Source organism: Pinus tabuliformis, chromosome 7 (assembly GCF_031772625.1).
Source record: "Pinus tabuliformis cultivar Carrire ecotype Pingquan chromosome 7, CPIR1, whole genome shotgun sequence".
Classification (NCBI taxonomy): domain Eukaryota; kingdom Viridiplantae; phylum Streptophyta; class Pinopsida; order Pinales; family Pinaceae; genus Pinus; species Pinus tabuliformis.
This window is the reverse complement of record NC_142293.1, coordinates 1,644,619,824-1,644,627,618: the sequence shown is the minus strand read 5'-3', so window position 1 is coordinate 1,644,627,618 and position 7,795 is coordinate 1,644,619,824.

Below are 7,795 nucleotides of genomic sequence, written 5' to 3'. Positions count from 1 at the left end.
ATCATGTGTACATTATCAAATCAAGATCCTATGAAATGAATAAGAAAAACCACATGATATGAAATGAAAACAAAAACAATAATTCTTAACCTCTAGATATGAAAGCAAATAAAACAATCACTCTTAACCTCTCACACAGGAAAAGATATGAAAGAAATAAATCTTAATCTATGAAAGCAAATAAAAACAATTACTCTTAACCTCTCACACAGGAAAAGATATGAAAGAAATAAATCTTAATCTCTGAAAGCAAATAAAACAATCACTCTTAACCTCTCACACAGGAAAAGATATGAAATAAATAAATCTTAATATATGAAAGCAAATAAATCTTAATCTATGAAAAAAAATAAATCTCACACATTATAGTTGGCCAATCCAAAAGCATGAGGGATGGAAAGTTGAGAGGCTCCAAATACAAGCATAACCAAATCAAAGTGAACATCACTCATGAGCATGGTGCCAAATCCAAATTCTATATTCAAAACATGAGCATTTCCCCAACTTTACACATGCTTTTCAAAGGAAAAGGCTCTCCTATTTATACAAAAACATAAGAAGCTACCATATTTAATGAAGTTCCACTAAAATCTCATATAGTTACAACCAAATAGCTCATAATGAGACACATATCCCCTAGGTGTCTCATGGAGTTCTAATCCAAATAGGAAATGATGAAACCTCATAGAGTTACAATCCAAATAGGACACATATCCGAATCTCCTTTGAAGGGAATTCGAATTTGAACATTGGAGGCCACATAAGGGTGCCTTGGAAGCTTCCAAATAACCTACACATGTCATGAAACTCAAGCCACATATATAGATACATGAAACTATGTTAATTTCCTAGTTTTTAATCATAAATTCACTTTACACACATAAAATAAATAACTTTGGTAAATAAGGATCCTAACCCATATATTTTGAAAATGGTGGCTAATGAAAGGTTATATGGTTATGGAGATGTGACATGTGAGTGAAATGGTAGCGATAAAGGTGAAATTGGATGTCATTTTGAAGACATTTTGGAGGCCCAACATACCTCCAACTAAAGCAATTGTATATCCTCATGCAAATATTGCATTAATTCCTTTGATTTGCTTGCAACATCTTTGCTTTTGAATGAGCTTGGCTTATATCTTATGTCCTTAAACTTTGCATTTGACAATTTTATTTATTTTTCCAAAGTATTCCTTGTCATACATTGAATTACAACATGTTTGGTTGGTTCTTGTGTTCCAACCAAATTCTAATTGGTGTTGGTTCTTGTGTTTCAATACCTTGTTTCTTTTTGTTGCAACAAGATTCATTGAACATATTTAAGAATGCATCTTTAAAATCAGCCATATAGTGTGCTCTTAATTTAGACATTATTTGCAAATCATATAACTTTTTGAACCATAATGCAATCATAATTGATTAGGACAAGTATGTTAGGATGAAATGAAAATGTGTGATGTTGTATGATATATGAGTATGAAATGATGTCCCTTCCCCCCAACTAAAGGTATGACAATGTGAAATAGGAAGTGAGGAATTTCCCAAAGTTACAATTTTAGTATTTTAAGGAATTGTATGACTAAAAATTAGAAAACCACATACCTACACTTACCTTCAATGTGCATGAGTTATGGAAATTGAAGAGTGTGGCTGCTTCTGGATCATGGAATGTAGAACTCATCTACTTCTTGGTTGCATAAATGATGGATGAGGTTGTGAAGTGGATCTTTTATTTTTGCTGCTAAATTTGTTGTATCTGCTGCAAAATGTTGAAATGATATAGTCCTCAATCGCTATAAAACCGATAGTACAAATCTAGTCATGCGAATAAATGTGTTGGGGTCGAGCATGAAGAGAGGTCATTAGATTACCGACCATTGATGAATGTCGTTAACCAATGCGAGGAAAACTCGCCATTAATGTCAACAAGTGCCAAGGTACCTAAGTACATCTTACTAAGGGCGAATACATGAGTCGATGTCGAGCCACTTGCAAGATCCAACGATTAAGGGACATTGATGTATTCCCATGATTGTTGGCGAGAGAGCCTGTCACTAAGTCATATAAGCCTCAAGGTACTAATGAGGACTCTAGCCTTGGACCTAGATAATGTGTCGATGTCGATAGGCCAAGGCTTGTTAGAAGGAAGGCCTTATGGAATCCTCCATCATCTAACGTGAGCATGAAACAATGATTTTGAAGGACTATGAATGGAAAATTTTGTAGTGGATCAAGGTTTATTTAACGGAAAGGAAAATCATAAGTGAATGAAAAGTAAAAGGACAAATCAGCATGTAAGTGAGCTGAATGTCTTTATGAAAATGGGTTATGAGTTAGTGAAAACAAGACAAGAAAATATGAGATGAGAATTTTATTGACTGACTAAGTAAAATGCAATGCAACTGCAAAGGAAATGAGATGAAAGTTTTATTGACTGAAGGGGTATGGATGCAATGGAAATACTGAAATCTAAAAGGCTTACAACCGCTGGATCTTGATATCCATTAGCATGTGCTCATGCATTGATGTTTCATCTCTGTTGCTGCTCTGATAATTTTCTTGTGAAATAAATGTGGTCTTTGAGAGACACTATTTGCTTATGGTCATTTGTTCTTCCTCCTGGAACCTGCAAAAAACTAGTACTTCTTCTCCAATGGATTGTAAGGTTATCAAAATAAAGAGGTGATCAATCTCTCTGTTAATGGCATTTACATAAAAAAATAAGAATCGGTACTATTAAACAAGTTCATGAAAGAAAAACAAGAGAGTTTATACTTGTGTTGAAAGTAGTGCCTCAAGTTACCTATTGTTTTTTTTCAGCAATTTTTTCATTATTTACTGTTTCAAAATCTGATAATAGCTTCTTCATTTTGTATATCTTGTCGAGATCTTTCCATCGATGCTTGAATCATCGAATTCCGATGTCGTATGAGAAAGTTAGACTGTTTTGAAATTTTTATGAAACAGTGAAAATTGTCATGTAAAATATGGCATGGGAACATGATGCTTCAGTGAAAGATGATGTAAGTAGATGAAATGGTTAGAATACATTGTTTGACAAATAAATCATTGAGTTAAATGCATAGTTGCAGAATTGTTTTCCAGCTGCAGGATTGTCGATTAGCTGCATAATCGTTGTTTAGCTGTAGAATGGAATCAGCTGCAGAATTGTCAATTAGTTGCAGAATCATTGTTTAGCTGCAGAATGGAATTAGATACAAAATGTGCACAATTTCTATAGCTAAAATTATGAACAAACAACCCAAGTCAGTAAATAACCAAAAATGAATTCAAAGAGCAAGAAACAATGTTGTATTTTACTGGAGCCAAAATCCAGTGATAATTGTAATGCCTCTTTCAAAAAAATTAGCAATTTTTTTTCTTTTTTTTTTTTTAAATCTTCAAAAAATATTTTCCTCATGGCAAAAATATTTAAAATATTTACAATATATATATATATATATATATAAGATTATGTTATAAAACAACATGAAAAAGGAAAAAAAAATATTTACAAAACCTTTTGTAATAATGACACCATCATGAAAAAAATAAAACATAAATAAATAAATAAATAATTGAATTATAAAAATCAAACATCGTGTGAGGTTTTTCTTTGAGGTTTGCTTGCAGCAGCGTTGATGGAGGAAGAAATGGCCAGTGTTGATGCAATTGCCACGTGATTGAGTATGCGAGAGTGGCGGATCTACCTTCTCTGGTGGTCTATGAAATTGATATCAGCTCCAACGACGACTTCTGCACTAAAGAGAGAGAAGGAAATTAGGGACAAATGCGTGCACGTTTTGAACATCCATGGCTTCTGTGATATCTACTAACGGCGTAGTGGGTATGAATTAAATTAGATCCTTAGATCACGTGCCATGTGGATCGAATGCTACAACATGGTTTGTTTTTTATTTGAATTATTCTCTCTTCAACGTGCCATGTTTAAAACAGTTCATAGTGTATTAATTCATTCGAAACCGTTTTTCCTCTGTGGTAGCGAATCCATTGATTTAGTGATAGTAGATCACAATCCTGATTCCTCAAACCACCATAGCATTCCAAAAATCGGATTTGATTCTTGCATGGCTGCAACTGCTGTCTCTACGCATTAAATTCTAAATCCTTTTTTTTCACGCAGCCAGTGAAACAGTGTCCTGAAGAATCCCAGATTTGTCCCAATCGGTTGAGATATTGAGGAAATCATTTTGGGTTATCTAATTTAGCCTATCCTGAGAAAAACCCATGTCTCGGTTTTCCGAAATTCATTTTCATTTGGCCGAAAATTACCTTTAAAATTTGACGTTTTTCAGTTGTTATGTATTTTCTCTGCTAGGTGTATGGATTAGCAGGCGCACTGGTGGATCACAATTACCAGGTGCATGGATCAAATCAGATTGTTGAAACGTTGGATCGATTAGATCACGGGATTGTTGGTTCACTAGAGTCATTGGATCACTGGTTTGTTGGAATCGCTAGATCACTGGTTCATTGGAATTGCTTAATTGTGGGTAAGGCGAGGTATCTGCCATGTCTATATTGAAGGTTAGATCAGAGGTTGAGGAATTTCATTTCCCAATTGAAAGGTTGGTCGATAGATCTAAATACTGTATGACATGAAGGTAACGGTTTCTAATGCTAGTGGAAATCGAAAGCTAGCTCATGGGATTCTTATGAAATATCTTCAATACAGAACCAAAATTTCTTGGTTCTACAAAGAATCTAAATTATAGAACAAGGATCTGGTCACACCATATATCTTTCATCAGTTGAATAGGCAGGGAGCCAACTTTTCCTTCTGACTGAATGAAGCACAGGGAGGACAATGCGTACAGGCAGGCAGTGATGAGTGCTGACCTGATTGCAGCCATGCTCCAACTGGGATTCAAACCCGCAATCGTTCATTGTTTTAATCAATCAATTGCAACAACAAATACCAATGATTAGAAGTTGAATTCTACAATTTGCACAATTGATTTTTAAAAATGTTCTTGCAGGTTTTCTATCAAGGCCGCAGCGGAAACTAGAATTGGGGATTGCCATTGGTTGTTTATTTATTTCTTTAATTTTATTTTTATTTTTTTTAGGCATCCATTCAAACCCTCAACGACCTCATTGGAATTGGTGTTGTTATCATTTTGATTATATCATGCAATGGGTGGGATTATGGCCTTTATGCATTAGATTTTTTTATTTTTTTTAATATTTGTGTTTGGTTTTTTTTAATTGATTTGTTAATAAAATTATATATGTTATACTTTCAAATTTTTTAAAAAAATATACATATATATTTCATTAAACAAAACAATATATATATATATATATATATATATATATATATATATATATATATATATATATTAAGTTTATTGTAAAACTAAATTGAATGAAATGATTAAACAAAGATTAACTGCATAATTGCATTCTGTATACTAACAAAACAATTTCTTTTTCTGATCCTCCAGGTCACACGAAGTGCAGGAGGAGAGCATACTTGAGATTTTTTTTATTTTGTTAGCATAGTCAAGATTTTATCAATCGATTCCTCTGTAAATTATGCAAAAAAAATAAAATGAAAAGGCTTGATCTCATACCTTAAATTATCGTTTGCGATCTTCACTTGCACTCCTTGTTCTCAACCATTTGTTTTATTGCAAATTTTTCCTACCAAGGGTTAGTAGATGGGTGGTTCTTACTGCACCACAAAACATCAAATTTATCCTAAAAACTATAAAATTTATTTTTATTTTTCCTACCTATCTAAAAACTATTTTTTTATTTTTTATTTTTTAAGTATATTCATGCTTCCAATGAAGCCATTTACGGATTATAATTTTTGAAATGCTCATATCCCAACTTGAAAAATGTACCTGATTGTTTGTAAGGATATGCAAAATCGACTTGACCTTTCGATTTGCCACAAGGATCGCTTCAAGAATTGACAAATATTGTGGCGTCACTGCTTCTTGATACCATTCCTCAATGTAGTCTTAGGGCTGCATTCTAGATCCTTTGTACATAAATGGTTAATTTCGCATTTTTATATATATTTTTTATAAAAATGATATGTAGCTAAAGGATTTATGCATCTACATGCTTTAATCATGCATCTAGAAAAAAATGAAAAATATGAACTCTAGACTGAAAGCTAGTTCCTATGCACACTTCCCCGACAACAATGCCAAAATGTTGGGGCAAAGTGATTGCCTATCATTTAATTGTCAACCCGGGGGTTTCGTAAAACTTGCGAAGCATGCGTGCAATATATATGCTAGGAATTAACTTTCAATTTAGATCAATCTAACTATGAACCAAATAATGAAAAACCAAATTCACCTATTCTAATTCAACAATCAATTCAAAGGAAATTATAGTACAATGTTTGGAATTGAAATCTTAATCTACCACACTTGCAGGAATTGAAGTCTTAATCTACCACACTTGTGAGAATTGAAAAGCACACCACTCTTTCAAAAATGAAATTGCATGAAATGAAATCTACTCTAAGGGATCATGTGTGCATTATCAAATTAGGATCCTATGAAATGAATAATCAAAACCACATGATATGAAATGAAAGCAAAAACAATAATTCTTAACCTCTAGATATGAAAGCAAATAAAAAAATCACTCTTAACCTCTCACACAGGAAAAGATATGAAAGAAATAAATCTTAATCTATGAAAGCAAATAAAAACAATCACTCTTAACCTCTCACACAGGAAAAGATATGAAAGAAATAAATCTTAATCTATGAAAGCAAATAAAAACAATCACTCTTAACCTCTCACACAGGAAAAGATATGAAAGAAATAAATCTTAATCTATGAAAGCAAATAAATCTTAATCTATGAAAAACAATAAATCTCACACATTATAGATGGCCAATCCAAAAGCATGAGGGATGGAAAGTTGAGAGGCTCCAAATACAAGCATAACCAAATCCAAATTCTATATTCAAAACATGAGCATTTCCCCAACTTTACACATTCCTTTCAAAGGAAAAGGCTCTCCTATTAATACAAAAACATAAGAAGCTACCATATTTAATGAAGTTCCACTAAAATCTCATATAGTTACAACCAAATAGCTCATAATGAGATACATATCCCCTAGGTGTCTCATAGAGTTCTAATCCAAATAGGAAATGATGAGACACCTCATAGAGTTACAATCCAAATAGGACACATATCCAAATCTCCTTTGAAGGGAATCCGAATTTTAGCATTAGATGCCACATAAGGGTGCCTTGGAAGCTTCCGAATGACCTACACATGTCATGAAACTCAAGCCACACATATAGATACATGAAACTATGTTAATTTCCTAGTTTTTAATCATAAATTAACTTTAAACACATAAAATAAATAACTTTGGTAAATAAGGATCCTAACCCATATATTTATGAAAATGTTGGCTAATGAAAGGTTTATTGTTATGGAGATGTGACATTTGAGTGAAATGATGGCAATAAAGGTGAAAGTTGATGTCATTTTGAAGACATTTTGGAGGCCCAACAACAGCAGTGCGAGAGGCACATGAGTGTTGCACCAATGCAAGAAGGCACAAAGAGTTGTGCAACCGTGCGAGATGTAGGAGAGTTGTTGCAACAACGCAGAGGTCAGAGAGGGAGAACTTGTCAATGGCAGAGGGAGCTTCAGCATCAGTAGGTGTTTCTAGCCCAACATGGAGGTTAGTTGGGAGATCAATTACTTACTTCTCAGTAACTGAGTTGTAGTGTAGTAGTGGGCAGCACGATGCGGCATGATGAGAGGAGGTGTAGTGCAGAT